The sequence below is a fragment of the Siphateles boraxobius genome, unplaced genomic scaffold, assembly GCF_051911475.1.
Source record: "Siphateles boraxobius isolate OS27281-9 unplaced genomic scaffold, OSU_SipBor_1 46, whole genome shotgun sequence".
NCBI classification, from domain to species: Eukaryota; Metazoa; Chordata; class Actinopteri; order Cypriniformes; family Leuciscidae; genus Siphateles; species Siphateles boraxobius.
This window is the reverse complement of record NW_027509097.1, coordinates 7,350,177-7,368,463: the sequence shown is the minus strand read 5'-3', so window position 1 is coordinate 7,368,463 and position 18,287 is coordinate 7,350,177. Positions and strand designations below refer to the sequence as shown.

At 38.7% G+C, this 18,287-nt stretch overlaps 1 protein-coding gene across 6 annotated transcripts in view; it reads left to right on the top strand.

The window, feature by feature from the left end:
• Positions 1-18,287, top strand: part of rbfox3a (RNA binding fox-1 homolog 3a) — a 441,507-nt gene that overhangs the window by 63,293 nt on the left and 359,927 nt on the right. For 4 of the 6 annotated variants that reach the window (XM_077200542.1, XM_077200545.1, XM_077200537.1 and 1 more), the window contains exon 2: positions 2,563-2,668. The gene's annotated coding sequence lies outside the window, so the exon portion shown is untranslated. Of the gene's footprint in view, positions 1-2,560; positions 2,669-18,287 lie in introns of those variants that run through there. The other 2 variants (XM_077200544.1, XM_077200538.1) reach the window with 1 other exon arrangement.

Sequence of the window (18,287 nt, the reverse complement as noted above, 5' to 3'; positions counted from 1 at the left end):
GCAAAACACCATAAAGGTCAACTATATAAAAGCACAAGCAAATGAACATTTCAGCAATCAACACTTTAGATTGCTTACTTTGACATAAACCAGTGAACACCTAACACTGAGCTAGAAATACTCAGGTGAAAGCCTTTTTTCTGTAGGTTTCTTTTTTACTCTATTCTGTACAGTAAGTTTGAGCTCTGCTGAGGTGCCTATCTTTGTGTACACCCTGGAGCTGAGGCGCTTGACAGTTCATTAAAGAATCCTGAGATCGTCTGTCCTTATTTTTGGAAGGCATGTTGGAGGAGAGGGATTGTGCGAGCTGCCAGAAAAGCGACGAGGGGCGGACACAGGGAGCTAAAGTGGAGCTTTTCTCAGTGCTGGTATTGTATTTCCAGGGGCTTCAAAGCTGTCTTCCCCAAAGCTGCTGGCTCTTGAAACACTTTGGAGAACAGATACCTTGATCAAGCGATTGAGAAGACTGATTTGCGTGGAACGGAAGATGTTTACGGCTGAGGGTGCTGCTTTTTCTCTTTGTATGGAGAAAATTGCAGTTAATACTCAATTGAATTAAGCATGGTGCACCCGAGTCCACTCACTGGTCAGATTCAGTTGGTACTGCGGCATCAACTTGGTTAATTGGAAAGCCAGTCGTATGAGTTTGGAATTAAATACCACAAAATATCTTTCAGGAATTCGGGTAATGTTAAAAACGCAGGATGTGTGGGACGTTTAACAAGATACATTTTATTCTTCTTGAGCACTGGAAGAGAAAGAACTTGAGTACAGACTGTACAGCTGTAGGAATAACCGTCCCTGGAGAATGACTGTTAAAGGTGTGTTAAGGTGAGAGAGAGAACAGTCTCGGTTAGATGCAGTTCAAATACGCCGCAGACCTGGGGTACAAAGAAAGGTGAGAGACTCAGAAAAAGACAGAACAAATGCTCAGTGCTGAATTCATGCTGGTACAAGGGCAATGAAATGAATAGTTCTGTTTGGGCAAGGTAGAGGGCTGACCCGAGCCTACCTGCTGCCTCAGGCTTGCCACACTGTTTGAAAACCCTCATATTTTCTCTGTCAGCATCGTCGATGACCTCCAGCATGGTATCCATTCAGGAGTGCTTTAAAGAGAGAGAGAGAGAGGCTGGATTGTGATTGGTGCAGTGGCATAAAGACACAAGCAAGTCATCTCTTTTTAACTTTTATAACTTTATAAGCTAATTTGTCCAATATACTTTAAAAAAAAGTAGTTTGTCCAATATACTAGTTTCTAAGTATTTGGTTGTTTATTAAGTCAAACATTTACTATATAAAATAAATATGTGATTTCATGTGTAGGGGAACCTGCACAATATTTTGGCAAGCCATTTTCTTTCTGTTAATATCTCTTTGTATTCACTGTAGAAATGTAATTGTAACCTATAGTAACTGGCATTTGTTTTCCTTCATGCTAAATCACGCCCCCAACTATAATGTGTTGGTTATTGTATCTATGCATATTTAAAATGTTTTTTAAATGTCTTGCATTAATGTTAATGATTAAATGATGATTGATTTAATGATTTGGTCCCACTTTATATTAGGTGTCTTTAACTACTGTGTACTAAGATTTAAATTAATAATTTGATAAAATACACTTATTGTTTACATGTTTTTACATTGTACTGAGGGTGAGGAGTTGCTCATTATCATTTGAAGAGACATGCACTGAAACAGGTCACTTTGAACAAAGGAGGAGGTAAAAAGGGTGTTGTTTTACACAACCATTGAGGAATTTTAACCAAAGTATATTACAAACTTTACATGAAGACCCTAAAGAATCATACCAACTTGATGAAAATTGGCATCCAGTGACCCCTTTAAACCTACCTATACCACCAAACCTGTTCCACTTTACCCATGTCCCTCCTCAATAGCAGCAAAAGTGTTTTGCAATACAGTACACTGTACACTGTTCGTATTGTTTGATGTAAGTGCGTAATAGTTAAAGACGCCTAATATAAAGATACTATTATTAGTAATAGCCTAGCTTTTTTTTTTTTACCAAGGATACATTGATACAAGTTGGTCAAAAGTGATAGCAAATACATTTATAATGTTACAAAAGATTTATATTTCAAATAAATGCTGTTTCATTTAATTGTTCAGTTGAGCTGTTCTATTAATCAAATAATCTTGAAATTTTATTTTAGAAATATTAAGCAGCACAACTATTTTCATACTTTATAATAATCAGAAATGTTGCCTGAGAACCAAGTTAGCATATTAGAATGATGTCTGAAGGAATCTTTTTTTGTGTGTGTGTGTGTGTGACTTGAGTTCAGTAGAGATTCTATATCATCTTCGGTCATCTTTGATGACCATGTGCGTGTCAGTGGTGCGTTCTAAATCAGTTAAATAAAGAAAAGAAAAAAAGATCACAAAAAGCCTCTTGTTTAACATGAGTTCATGTTTTGATTATGGCTTTAACACTACTTCAGTTTTTGGCATGTGTTATGGTGCTTTTTGATAGCGGTGCACATCTAGTAATTCTCTACATCTCACAGTTCTTTTTCATCTCTGCATTATTTTCCTTAGAATCCTGTTCAGACAAGAAGGAATGCTGCCAGTTGAAGCCTAGACTCCGATAGCAGTGGAGAATAACAGTCTACTTCCCGGAAGAATACAAGACTTATCTGATCTGGTAAGCACACACAAGAAAACTCAAGTTCATTTCCATAGTATAGTTTTGAATAGAAGTAACTTTCAGGGGAGTGTTGCATAGTATTTTTTTAGTCTGTTAGAATGCCTTTTTTCCACAGGTGTTTACCACTCTTTTACACCTTCCCCCCCATTTTTTGTTTTCGTTTTGTTTTTACACCATGTAAAACAATGTTTGAAGCTGCTGAACTTTTGGTATATAAAAAAACAAAACATGGATGATAAGATTTTAAAATGAATGCAAATCAATTAAATAACGGATCATTCATAGTTTTGAATTTATTTGAAGGTTATCAGATGCTAAACAGCTTGATTCAGATTTTTGATTTATTTTTAGAGAAAGAATAAATTAATCAGACTAAACCAGTATGCAAAAAAAATTATATATATTTTTTTACAATTTCTGTTTTTTTAAGTTTTTTTTAGTTTTGTTACAGTTTGTGTGAACAGACCTTTAGAGTATAATTTAATTCAAATTTGTTTTGGAATTCTGATTGAATCATCTCTGTATTAGATTAGGAGGCTTTTAGCATATGAACACATACAATTAAAGTGCATTGATTATGTTTATGGCACGCCACAATTGCAGTGGTTTTTCTGTATAAGGAAACCATTGGATCGGGATACTGGTCTACTATGGGCTCTTGCTAGCTATCCATTGGACAACACAGGGCTTGATGACTGCTTTCATCAAATGGCAGAAACGCCTTCAGCATCTTAGAACCTCTTTAAATAATATCAAGAGCCACTTAAATGAGTATAGAGTAGATGTTTGGAACTGGCTGCAATTCCTGTTTTCCTCCTCTCCAATTCTAAATCTGTTCTCATTTTAAGTAAATACGGACTACAATCTCCACATGTTCCAGTCACCTTAGGAATGAATGTGCCCAAGGGGATGCTAGTTTCTCATTCAGCCCGAGTGTGCGGGGTAGGGGGTGTAGGGGGAAGTGTCTGTAAGTGCACTTGAGCTACTGAACTCACGCAGTGCGACAGTCAAGTGCACGACCAGCTAAAAGCTGCTCGCAGTGAAAAGACCCTCTCAAAATGTTTGTCTGAATCTCATAATTTCCCTGAATGCGTGTATTGTAGACTCATTCCAGTTATATGAACCTTTTATTACAAACTGTCATTCTTTGCATGCGTGCTCGACGGAAACAACAGATTGTGGGGGAAGGGTTGGCTACGTGTCTGGAGTTGAACGGAAGATGGGAATGGAAGAGGTCATTAGCATTCCATAGCAGTGTTGGCGTCTGGTGGAGCAGAGCCATGCTTCGCTGCCTGGCACGATAGGGCAACGCGGCGGCCATTAAGGCAGCTGGGTTTGGGAGTTAGGGCCCATGGAGGGCACTGCCACCCCCTGCATGGGAGCAATGAGAGGCCCTGGGCAGGTGGTCTATCAGGGACAGGGGCTGAAAGGCCAGGACAAATTGGTACAGGGAGGCTCATTTCCCGAACTCAGCACGGGGGACGGCACAGCAACTCCATGAGTGAAAAAAAAAGAAAAAAGAAAGACTCCTAAGGGCACCGGCATGCCAGTGATGGACTTGCCAAGAGGTCAGTCAGTTGTGATGTCAGTGGACCCCTTTTCACTTTGTGTTGCATAGTATATTTAGAAATGGTGCATCATATTGGAAAAAAAGTACCAAAATATATTTATTTCATTTGCTTTGGCATAAGAACATTTTGCATGTCGTGTAGACAATTTACTGTTAAAGTACTAGTGCAAAATCATATAAGCTATCTGGGTATAGATTAGCCATGAATTATTTCTCTCAAAATGGTAGCTGTTGGGTAAAGTGTATCCGTAGCTGTGTCAGTACCCAAGTGATAGGGAGCTTTGCATCTAAAAGAAGGAACTACTTTTACAAATAATATTGCTGTGACATTATTTCACTATATTTAAATATTTTGAATATTAAACCTTTTCTTGGCTGGAAATATACATTACTGTTCAAATGTTTGGGGTCATAAGGGCTCATTTTTTAAAATAAGTATCTTATGCTTAACAAGGTTGAATTTATTTGAGCAGTAAAACAGTAATATTTTACAATATTTTTACAATTTAAAATTAATCTTTTCTATTTCAACATATTTTAAAATATAATTTATTCCTGTGATGGAAAATCTGAATTTCAAAGCAGCGATTTCCTCAGTCTTTAATTTTAGAGTATTTATTAATTATATAATGCTTACAATGGTAGTGTACAAAAGATGCAACAAAATAATTTGAAATGCAATTATTTATTAATGATTTGACATTACACCATAATGCAGCTTACCCCAAATCTGATTTTCTTTTTCAGAAGTCATATTTTGTGGCTGTATTATACACACTTTCTTATAGTTTCAGTCAAAGCAGACATCTTAATTTAGTTTTTACCCTTTATCTAATTTCTCCTTTGCCTACAGGCCTAAATTGCATTAGTATTTTCCTAACAACAAACATTCCAATGAGAATTGGTTTGCAAAAAAAACACACGATCAGAAAATATTTGATGTTTAATATACAGTTATGTGTAACACAATTTTGGACTAAGGAGATTCTTTAGGACAAACAGTGAGATTAACATGAAAGACATATTTTTGTCTTGTTGCAATTAGCTAGGTCAACGCTGGTTCATATATGTCTTGCATGAGTCATATGCCAGCTTACATATGATTTAGGGAAAGAGTTTTAGTTAAATGTGAATTTATCAGACATCCTTGCCAAGTAACGACACATGCATCAACACAACAGTTTCAGTGAATGACATTTCTTCCTCTTTCTCAGACCTGTCAGCCTGTTTCTAAAGGCTGTTAAAGTGAAATCCATCAGAACTGGTGCAGTTCAGTGAGCTAGAAGCCATTCTGGACGAGGTAACCATGGGAATGTGGCATTTAAGGGGATAGTTGGGTCTCAAAGACAATCTCAAACCTGCATCGACCAATCAGACAAGAGGCTTGATTGCTACATATTGTCACCCTGTTTCTTTAAAAGGGTAATAAAGTAAACATATTGGATGAAATGTCCATGAGTGATGTTTTATATATTTATTTATTTTTTGACATTGAGTTTATAAAATCCAGTGTATGACAACTTTATTAACCTAGAGGAGATTTATTTTGAAAGCTCTTCATTTTCGTAATACTTCTTTTAATACTTTCTATTTTTTTGGGGCGAAGGACAAGCGTGCTATCACTCTTGTCGGAGGATTATTTTTCTGCTTGACACTTTTGATAAGTGGATGGATAGGTGTAAATCTCGCCTCTGTTGTTGGGGGGAGTCTGACCTGTCATTCACTACATAGATTACATACCTGCGCTGGCGGAGATTGAACTCAACTTGTTCTTGAGAAATTTTATCCTTCCTGCATCAGCCGATCGTCTCCTTGTAAAACTCCCTCTCTTTGATTGCAAACCCACAAAGTGAGTTTGCTGTGTTTTGCCTGTTATCATTTGTTTGCTGAATATGCCATCTAGTGCATGAACACACTGACACAACTCATGAATAGATGTGTTTGTTCACGCACTAGATTTCTCTGTGTTTTCCCGGTCACTCCTTGAGGCTCCTTCAGGGCATGCTGCTCCAGAAATGTGCGTTTCTTGCCACAAAGTGCTTTTGTCATTTAGCCTGTGTTTGCTATCTGTTGGATGTTGATGGCGTGTTTGTTTGCTCACATTCTTATTGTCAGACATTAAGACAGATTCCAAATACATGTTTTCTTATAATTCATATTTTCAGGCATCAGTGAACCTGTGCTTGAAATACATCATTTTTCCCCCTGCCTGTCACAGACGAAAAAGTGGCTGAGATTGTTACCCCCCTGTACAAACCCAGGTCAGCGGTCCTGTATAGGGTTAATTCCTTCTTGACTCATGTCGTGTTCAGACATTAGTGGCAATTAGAGGTGAAGGCTGTCCAGATGTGTGGCTACGAGTTGGGATAGGGCTAAAGTGGACACACTTGTGGCCATATGGTGGAGTTTTCCTCAGCCCTGCACTCGTGATATGCTAAGCTCAGGCATTGAAGTCAGTTAGAAACTCATTTTGCTTTTGCAAGGACATGTTTGGTGTCAAACATGAATTTCAAAGAGGTTAAAAGCATAGGACGGGACATGATTTTGGATGGTGGGTGATTATATGCCAGAGTAGAGCCATGAAAATTGTGAGTTGCTTAAAACAATGCCTGTCAGCAGAAAAATATTTTGATTTGATGTTATTAGGATAAAATGCTAATTTTGGTAAATTTCCTCATTCACAATAAGAGCAGGAATACATTTAGAAAGTAAATATTAGGGATGCATGATACTGTATATTGGTATTGTAATATCAGCTGATATTACAGATTTATTTATTTATCGTTTTGTTGATATTAGATATTTAATTATGTACGTTTTCTGTCTTCTAACACTCACTTAAAGTTAATCTTTAAACACACTAATAATTCACTGACAGTTAAATGTAACCTTTAACAAGTCTCAAGAGGATTTTTCATACTTCACATTATAATGTTGAGATGCCTTAATTCACTTGTAGCATTTTTACACCAATTGATTTTAGTGTGTTATTTTTAGTTTATCTGGATGAAACTGTAAAGAATTTTAATATCGGCTGTTTAAGTTATTGGCTATAACATGAAAATAGTTTAGCGGCTTATCACTATCGCCAAAATTTTAATATTGTGGATCTAAAAAAATACAGTCAGTTTTCATGATGATTAAGATTTCCATTACACGAGAGTAGATGCTGATTTGTACTCGGCTTTCGCCAAGATAAGCACCAACTAAGACGTAGCTTTACAGTAACCTATGCTTCTCCATCCATTTACGCTTCTTTCCATCTGGTGACGTGAATCTCCTTCTGTCTGGTGTTAATACAGTGTATTGCGCGTCAGCACACACAACGGCTGCAACCACAATGCGGTCTCCCCATAACAACCCTCTGGATTGAGCGGAGTAGGGAACATCTCTAGGGTCTTCAAGTGGGCACCTTCCGTCCTCAGTTTTTCGTCGACTAGCCCACGACACCTCAAGAGGGCTCGACAGTGACTCTGGCGTCCCAGAGTCACCCCCCTCCGTCCCCCACTCAACTCAGCCCAGCTTTCTGACCTCTACTTCCATCTTGCTGCTGAGACCTAACCACAATCTCTCCGCAACCCAACCATACGCGCCAACCTGTTTGACTAAGGCTGTCGAGCCCCACTGGTGTGTTAATATGCAGTTTCAGTGGCAACGGTTTCGAATGACATACCACCTACCGCAAAACACAATATCTGCCCAACCACCCGTCATTCACGCAATATACACAGGAACGTAATGACTGTAAATATACAACCTATACAAATAAACCAACAGTTGCAGCTGAGACCTAACCACAATCTCTCCGCAACCCAACCATACGCGCCAACCCGTTTGACTAAGGCTGTCGAGCCCCACTGGTGCGTTAATATGCAGTTTCAGTGGCAACGGTTCCGTATGGCATACCACCTACCGCAAAACACAATATCTGCCCAACCACCCGTCATTCACGCAATATACACAGGAACGTAATGACTGTAAATGCTATACAACCTATACAAATAAACCAACAGACTCTTCAAGTTTTCTACGAAACTATAGCATGGCACCCTGTACACAGCCTGTACACTTTTAAGTGCACTCTTAAAGGAGAACTCCGGGCAATTTTTAAGTTGATCTTGATCGTTATACCTTTGTGAGTAATGTCTACAGAAAAAAAAAAAAAAACGAACCGGATTGGTGCTTGCAACACAGAGCTGTTCCCGCAAATGCCCAGAGCTCCCACTCAGCTAAAACGGCAGTTATGGGGGCATATACATAAAGAGTGTCTTTGTTCCTCATAACAGACACAAAATGCAATTAAAATGTCTCTCCAACATGAACAGGGTACGGTTGCTGACACATACATACAACCTTTCAATTTGATTAGAAATTCATAAATATGCTAGAATGCTTCGAAACTGTGGAAGATGGTCTCCACACACTCACATACATTCTTTTGTGTAGATCGGGACTGTTTGGCACAGCGTGGCTTGCAGACACAGCCTGTTCCACTGGCAGCCCAACTGCTGACGCTGACACCTGTCTATGTGGATAAAGGTGATTCTGTTAGCATAACCGTGCTGAGGAACTGGCATACCTCGCCCACATTTGTCCTCTGATGGAGATTGCATTTCAGGAAAAATGAGCCAATATCTCTATCTTATGTTTTTAAGCTCGCTCTGTGTCTTTACTACAATCTGTGGTCATGTTACCTACGTTATTATCTGCAGTCCTTATCTGTGCTGTACACCGTTTAAGCAAACAAAGTTTTTTATATTGTATCTCCTAAAATTACTACCGCCTTCCAGATGTAATGGAATAGGGATGTATGAACACACACACCCCTCTCTCTAAAAATAATTATTTAAAAAAATAAAGCTGCAACATTTGGTGCTGTTGCAGTAGGCTGTAAACATATTAAAAATTAAATTGCACCTACAGGCTTTAAAGTTGCATTTTTAATCTGCAATCTCACAACTTTTTTCATGTTCACTCTTCCACGTTTCCAAGTTGCTACTATCAGAAATTAGGTCAGTGTTTTAACTGTCAATGTATGCATACCATAATAAAGTTATTTTTTGTGCATGCATATGAGTATACTGAGTGTCGTATCTTATCTCAGATGAAAAAGAAAATGTGAGTAAAGCCAATAAGGGTTAACACTGTATATTAGTCAATGAATTTGGTCTTATAAAAAACTAAAGTGTAATTGCAACTTTTTATTTGTGAGTTTGTCACAATTTCAAAATCAGAATCATTGGATATAAACTCAAAATTGAGAGAAAAAAAATCAGAATTGTGAGTTTATTAGCAATTTGTATTTTTCTCAGAAATGTGAGATATAAACTCAGTTGTGAGTTATACAGTCAGAATGATAGTTTCTGATTAACACTCACCTAAAGGATTTTTAGAAACACCTGTTCAATTTCTCATTAATGCAATTATCTAATCAACCAATCACATGGCAGTTGCTTCAATGCATTAAGGGGTGTGGTCCTGGTCAAGACAATCTCCTGAACTCCAAACTGAATGTCAGAATGGGAAAGAAAGGTGATTTAAGCAATTTTGAGCGTGGCATGGTTGTTGGTGCCAGACGGGCCGGTCTGAGTATTTCACAATCTGCTCAGTTACTGGGATTTTCACGCACAACCATTTTTAGGGTTTACAAAGAATGGTGTGAAAAGGGAAAAACATCCAGTATGCGGCAGTCCTGTGGGCGAAAATGCCTTGTTGATGCTAGAGGTCAGAGGAGAATGGGCCGACTGATTCAAGCTGATAGAAGAGCAACTTTGACTGAAATAACCACTTGTTACAACCGAGGAATGCAGCAAAGCATTTGTGAAGCCACAACACGCACAACCTTGAGGCGGATGGGCTACAACAGTAGAAGAGCCCACCGGGTACCACTCATCTCCACTACAAATAGGAAAAAGAGGCTACAATTTGCAAGAGCTCACCTAAATTGGACAGTTGAATACTGGAAAAATATTGCCTGGTCTGATGAGTCTCGATTTCTGTTGAGACATTCAGATGGTAGAGTCAGAATTTGGCGTAAACAGAATGAGAACATGGATCCATCATGCCTTGTTACCACTGTGCAGGCTGGTGGTGGTGGTGTAATGGTGTGGGGGATGTGTTCTTGGCACATTTTAGGCCCCTTAGTGCCAATTGGGCATCGTTTAAAAGCCACGGCCTACAGTACCTGAGCATTGTTTCTGACAAAGTCCATCCCTTTATGGCCACTATGTACCCATCCTCTGATGGCTACTTCCAGCAGGATAATGCACCATGTCACAAAGCTCGAATCATTTCAAATTGGTTTCTTGAACATGACAATGAGTTCACTGAACTAAAATTGCCCCCACCGTCACCAGATCTCAACCCAATAGAGCACCTTTGGGATGTGGTGGAACGGGAGCTTCGTGCCCTGGATGTGCATCCCACAAATCTCCATCAACTGCAAGATGCTATCCTATCAATATGGGCCAACATTTCTAAAGAATGCTTTCAGCACCTTGTTGAATCAATGCCACGTAGAATTAAGGCAGTTCTGAAGGCGAAAGGGGGTCAAACACAGTATTAGTATGGTGTTCCTAATAATCCTTTAGGTGAGTGTATTCTCGCAGTTGAAAGTTGAAATTTTAAGTTTATATCTTGCGACTCTGACTTTTTTACTCAGAATTGTGACTTTATTTCTCAGAATTTACATTTTATTTTATGATACCTATTGCACTAGTTAAAGGTAACACTTTACAATGTTTTAATTTGTTAACATTAGTTACTACATTGGTTAACATGAGCTAACAATGATTAATACTTCTACAGCATTTACTAATATTAGCTAATGTTAATCTCAACATTTACTAATGCATTTATAAGATCAAATGTTCTATCTGATGAAAAACATGTACTGTGAACCAAAATGAACATTAAAATTTTTATTAACTAAAATTGTTAGTTAATGCATTAATACAAATGTTCACATGTTCACGCATTAAACCTTACTGGAAAGTGTCGTACTAATAAATTGTTACTTGTTTAATTCATCATAATATATTTTATGTGCTCTTATTTTTATTTATTTTTTTTTACTGTGTTGGGTCACTTCCTGAAGTCTAATGTGGAACCTGCAACAAAATCAGTTAAAATGCACTGCTATAGAGTGTCATTGGTTTTCACTAATTGATACTTTTGGTGAACTTGGCTTCAAGCTGGTTTCTTAATGTTGCTGGGCAATGGAGTGAGGTTGTTTAAATTTCTGTGGGAGAATCTAATTGAGAGAAATTACTCCTTTGTAAGTTTATGCAATCCCTGTTGTGTTTTTCAGGATCAGGTTGTTTCATGTCACTTAACAGATGTTCAGTCAAGAGTGTCGTTTGCAGGCGTTAATGTGGCTTTTTACAGCTATGGAGCCCGTGTTTATTAGCTTATGTTTATGGTGGTGGTCGTCGCATGAATTTCTGAGCAAAATGGTCAATGTGTGGCCCGACACTTATTTAGCGACCCGTCAGAGAGCAATTTAAGTGGACGCAGATGTGCCTGTGACACAGGCCAGCTGTGGCGAACGATAGCCTGTCTAACAAAGACAATAATTACAACAACAGCAAAAAAATGCACATTATCAGTCGGTCAAAGCTTTGTGTAAATTCTAGGTTTACGTTACAATTTGAACCAGCTACAATAAAATGGATAAAATATGGATATAAAACAATGAAGCGTGTAATCGCATGTGTGTGATTTTCTAAAGCTGTGATGGGTGGATAAATGAAGCACCTCACCCTCCACCCCGTTGGCATGGAGATCCCCTGAGGCTGTAGCCATATGGGTGGCTGTGAATGGACTGTTAGAGCAGATGCGGCCGCAGTGCTCCTCTTTGGCGCAGGTGGCACCGTGGCACCGGCTGTGGACGATGGATCCAATAGAGCACTGCTTAGTCAGCCCACCATCTCCCTCAAGGGGTCCGGGCCCTCACACCGCGCCTGGGCCGACAGTGCCAGCGCACACCCACCCGCTGATCAGCACACAGCAGAGTTAGGACACAGGAAAGCTGAGGTCCAGGGGTCACTTCCATGTCTCAATTAACTGGTAAAGAAACAGTGAGGAAGCTTCTGCTCGGGTCTTCAACCTTTTCAGGCCGAGGATAAAAAAGGAAAGCAGAGAGCCCTACTGAATAAAGCTGAGTGGTGCATTTGAATCCATGCCTATAAAAATGTAATGTGTTCTCATACTTTATGATGCTTACTTTGCATCTGACATGGAAGCTCTGCATGTGCATCGATGTACAAGGTTGTGTATGTATTACATTTTAATGTAATAATAAATAATAATTGAATTGACTTTTAATATAATTTATAGGGCTGTAAATAATCTATTTACCTTTTGAATACGATGCATTTAAAAAAAATAATATCAGGCTTAATACGTATGTAACACACACACACTCTCTCTCTGTCACACACACACACACACACACACACACACACACACACACACACACACACACACACACACACACACACACACACACACACACACGTGCGCGCGCACACACACACACAGTATATATATATATTCAGCAAACCAACATTTGCAAATCATGTGACAAAATTGCTTCAAAACATGAAGAATGACCATTTAAAAATATCTGATTATTATTAAATTCTGTTATCAGTGTTACATTTTTTATTATGATGCATGAACCCGACCAAACGATACACTAATTACATATTCAATACATCAGTGCATGTGGGGCAATTTAACATTGGTTTGGAGTGTTTTGATTTTGTTTAACACATTTAAGGTCATTGGTCAAAAATATTTGTTGGATCCTGTTGTAGAGGCTCTAGACTTTTGGTACCAAGCATGTGTGATGTCCTGTTTGTTGGCTTGGTGTGTAAAAGTGGTTTTCCGAACTCGAGTGCAGCATTAAACTGCAGATTGCGCCCTTGTATTATTCATAGGGACAGTAGCTTAGACCCACACCATGCTTTGCATCTCCTGAGCTTCATCTTGTTTCTTGAAGCTGTACTTGGGAAGATGTTGGAGCACAACAGGGCACACTATTGATGGAGGAGAACAGTTACTTACAGCTCAGCTCATAGGCTTCACGTTAACAAGGGGATCACCCTGCCACCCTCAATAATAACTTCAGCTTCCTCTTACCACAGTGTTCTCCCCTGTCATCGCTCCAAGGGAGATTTAGACATCACTTTTTATGTCTACCTCCCCCCTTCCCGCACACTCCTCTGCTTATGAACCTTGCATATAAATGCACTTGGGTGCTGTCTTGATTGATGGCAATTAGCATTTGGTAATGATAACAGATGTTTGCTGTGCCAGGAGGCTAGTACCTGCCGCCCACTCCGCCATCTGCCGTGGGCATCAGGGGCCTGGCACAAAGGCTGGCTGGCGCGGGATAGTGAGGAGGGTGGAGAGGGCAAGATCAGGGGTGGTGCATTGTTGTTGTCCCCTCTTTATTTGACATGAGGAGCAGGGCCAAACTGCAGGGGGGTTTCCTGTGAATGCTGTGTCACCTGGTGCTGAGTACATTTGGGCAGGACACACATGTTTTGTGGGCATGTATTATTTATTAGTCTCTTAGGGCTCCAAGTGGGAGTGTGAAATATGGGACTTTTAAATAGCTATGATGTTGCTAATTTACACTTTTAAAGCGGCACTATGCAAGTTACAGAAGTATATGGACAGATGTTAGATAGATAGATAGAGAGATAGATAGATGTATGTGTGTATAGTGATTTGGCTGAGAATGCACTTTGTTAGAAGACAAACTAAAGTTAGCGTAACCCAATCTGCTGTCCTTAATGGACTTAGTAAAAAAAGATGAGGATCAACTGTGTTCAGACTTTGATTGGTCTTTTTTGTTTTTGCTTATGTCAACTGATTTTATTTCTTCTTAGAGGCAAAGCACTAATTCTGCATTTGCTTTTCAATTCAGCCCATGTCCATTTGCATTTTGTAAGCTTTTCCCTTCACTCAGTATTAGGAGTGGGGCAGTTCACTCACCGGTACAGGCACTTTTGCTTGCTCTTTTACTCAGTTTTAATATTGAATATGGATATATAAACTAATTTCTAAATATGGTTTTCAGGACATTCAGTTTACAGTAATTCATACAGTTACTAGGTCAAAAATTAGAGACTTAACTGACTTTCTACAAGAATTTTCACACCTAAATTTAGCCTATACTTTCCTTACTTTCTAGAGAAGTTTTGAAAACCCCGGGCACATCAATCTTGTCGTGTTATATACTATTGTCATTTATTTCACTTTCCTTTTTGGTCCATCAAAAAAGATAAGTTTTTGTCTGTATATTTCAGGCTATCTTCCACTGATAAACAATACTGTACACCAAGGGGAATTCACTTTAACTGAATAGCTTCTCCCGATAGTGCCTTTTATATGCACACACTTTCTGCATAGTTTTAGGGCTCGATTCACTAAAATAATTATGCAAATGCAAGCGAAGGGTTTTTCACACTTAAAGTGAATTGCAATGACAATGCAACCAGAAGTCATTCATTTTTAATGAGATTTGGCTTTTTTCTTGTGGAGGCATGAGCAATATGGACTGTTAACGATGGGACAAAGTTCAACTTTATGCAAATTAGTAGGTGGATGACTACCAATGAGAAGACATTGGAGCTCACGTGGTCGTCTTGATGATACCCTCAGTATAATATTTGCAATCTTTTGGTCTGTTTTTCTTTTAAATACTAAGTATCAATTAAGTTACAGGAAATGGTTATCATTGTGTGTTTCACATGTAAATATGGAGGTGAGTGTGTTCACCAGGGCAGATACAGGGCTATTGTTCCCTGTCATATTCACTCAAGAGGAAAACGTGTCATATGTATCACACCCTTCAAAGCTGCATTCTCAAACACGCTCCCTTTCACAGGTCTCACTCACCCCGATTTTTGTCGTGAAAAATCAATACTCTAATCTTTAGCCCAGCCCTTCTCAATAAGTCTATATTTCTCACACTGCTCAAATAAGGGTGACCTCTATGAGCCATTGGTATTTATATCTCAAGTTGGCACATGGGATATGCAGTCTGCTTTTAATGTTAGAATTTTCCTGTCTGTCATTTACTAATCGTGTATTTTTACGTGCAAACTTCTTTTACATTTTATTGTATTTATCATTTAATTTTTTCATTAAAATATATTTATTAATCTTCATTTTTCTAAATTTACCAAAAAAACATAGGAACACTATGTAACCTTTGGCCCTCTAGAGATTAAACAAAACTGCATGCATTTTATGGAAGAACATTGTTTTGGTTGTGCTTAGGCTCCGCACGACTGTGGATGAATATGGTTATCCTCCTGCTCATAACACTTATATAGATTAAATAGACTTATATAGACTAGATATAACCATATTTGGATGGAAAGGATCTCAAGCTGACTAGCTGAAGACATTACTGTAGCTATTAACAGACATGCAACTTCTTTGAAAATAAACTCAGCACAACCATTATAAAAATTTTCCTTCACAATAAGTAATTCTACAATAAACCCCATTAGAGAGCTACAAATATCAATATATCTTTTCAATAAAATGTCTTACTCTCCTGAGTAATAAAAATGTCATCTCCGTGTCGCTTTTACAACATTTCAAACTCCTCAGTTCTCACCATCTCCGAAAATCCAAGCCAATGTTGATTCTTGTTTTATTACGAGCTCTGACGCGTTCTCTTTTTGCCAGCAGACTCTTCTTTTTTAAAATGGGTGATTCCCCAGAAGATTGAGATTTCGCTTGCTCCATGTCAACCTTTCTCACTCGTTGTGACAACTAAACTATGCCACTCCCACACTATACATGCGTCAAAGTAGCCGGAGCAACTTTTCTCTATTAACGGATATGACGAGATTTGCACGGGCGAGTGACGTGTGTGCGCTATTTTCCACAAACCTTCCAGCCCGGTCTAAAATATAAACACTTATATAGGGTTACAATATATTATGCTAATTATGTTATTTAGAGTAATCCAGATTCTTCAACAATAAAATGATGGTGAGAACACATATATATGCATACACCTTTTTTGAATTTGGTGCAACTTTTATTTAAGGACATTTTATGTACGCACAAATATGCTAATGAGTCACTAACTATTAAATAATTAAGATGGTTTAACAAATCAAGAAAAGAGAATGTTCGAATTTCTGAACACCGAAAACTTTTAATTAGAAGTCACCTTGTCATAACTGAACGGCCACAATGACTTACAAAACACCTAATGAATTCTTCATGTCATTTGCAAAATGCTTGGTTTGAACTGCGCGTTAACAGTTTGCTTTGCGTATGACGACTTAGCAAATGAATTCAAAGTGCTGGGGCAACTTCAAATTGACTTTGGTTTTGTTTGAGCTCATTTTCATTTCTCTCCATGGAGAGTCCACCAACTCGGTAAACATGCTTGAATGAAGGAATTCTTCAGCTGCCACTCAAAAATGTAATTAACGTACATTATTCTTTCAGAAATTCATAACCTTGAGCCAAGACATACAAATGAGGATTGAAAAGAATGATTTACAGCACTAATATGACACAGATGGAATGACTATGCTGGCACCAAAAGGAAGAGAATGTAGCTTCTGCGTTGGCATGTTTTACACTGTTTGTGCTCATATTGACATAGGAAATTGAGTCCACTAGGTAACATGTCCTTGGCTAGTTAACATGCCTTCACCAGTGCTTTCATAAATGCAGGTTGGAAGAACATGTCATAGGATGGGTAGGAGGAAATATTTGTTTTCGTGTGAATTTCTGTCAACAAAGGCCCAATCTCTCAGTCTTAAATAGGATGCTTACTACGGAGCTGTCTGTCAGTAACCACATCCAACAGTCTTGACTGGTGCAGAGGGTCTAAAAAGTGCTTGCAGGCTCTGGTTACAAAGGATTGGCATCTAGGAATTACGTCGGAGCGGAACAATGCATGTTGAGCCTCTGCGGAACATGCAGTGGATAATTTAATCATGTAACATGAAGATTATTTCTGATTGCAATGCAGTTTGATCTGTTTGTCTCTTTAATTTGGCTCTAACCGGCTGACATTTTCACAGTATTTAATAAAAGCTGCTCTCGATTTGTGGCCGGGTGACAATCTTTTATTTACTTGGTTTGGATAAAACCATTAATTCACGGTAATCAATGAGTGAAGTATGGAGGGCGCTGGTACAGCCGCATCCGCTGGGAGGCTTTGTGGAACAGATTCATTCATCTTGATTAGACACACTTAGCTTCGGCTTTCCTTGTGTGGCTTTTCCATTTTAATATCAGCTAGCCACCGGTAAATTACATGTCTCAACACACTGTTCTCTGGTATCGCGGCTCAACAGTTAGCATTGCGTTCATAGATCTGCCGCCTTGATCGCTAACCTTTGGTGGTTTGGCCATAACTGAGTTTATATATTTGTGCTGGCCTTTACCCTCAGAGTGTTTAGAGTAGAGGTGGGGATTTTGATAAGCTTTGAGGGGATGGACTAACCCTGAGAGAGACAGGTCATGGATTGAGTTAATGGTGTCTCTGTGACTTGGTGCAGAACAATCGCTGGAGGGACGAGGGGCATTTTAGTTCAGAGCATCCAGGGCGTACATACACATTGTTTGAAATTGTGGGACTGTACACAATCTCAGTGTCAATTCATCCCTATCAGCCCTTGAGAATTGTTGTTGAAGTGAGAGGGCTAATTTGACAAGACGTGAATTAACACCTTTCAAGGAATCTGGCACATTGGCATAGTTAGAGAGGATCCGAAAACAAGTTTAGTCCTGAAGGTCCCGTCGAGCCCTTAAAGGGATAGTTCACCCAAAAATAAAAAAGTTATAATTTACTTGCCTTCGCGTTGTTCCAAATTTGTATGACATGAAAAGAAGGAGTGATAGGTTTTTTTCCCACAGTGAATGAGGAGCTAAGTAGTTAAAAATAGCTAAATCTGTGAAAGAAAGACATTTTTATTTATTTAGAAAACATGTAAAAAGCTTTTTTTTTTAAATAACTGTTGTTTATTTATTTAGCTTGATTGCAATTGATTA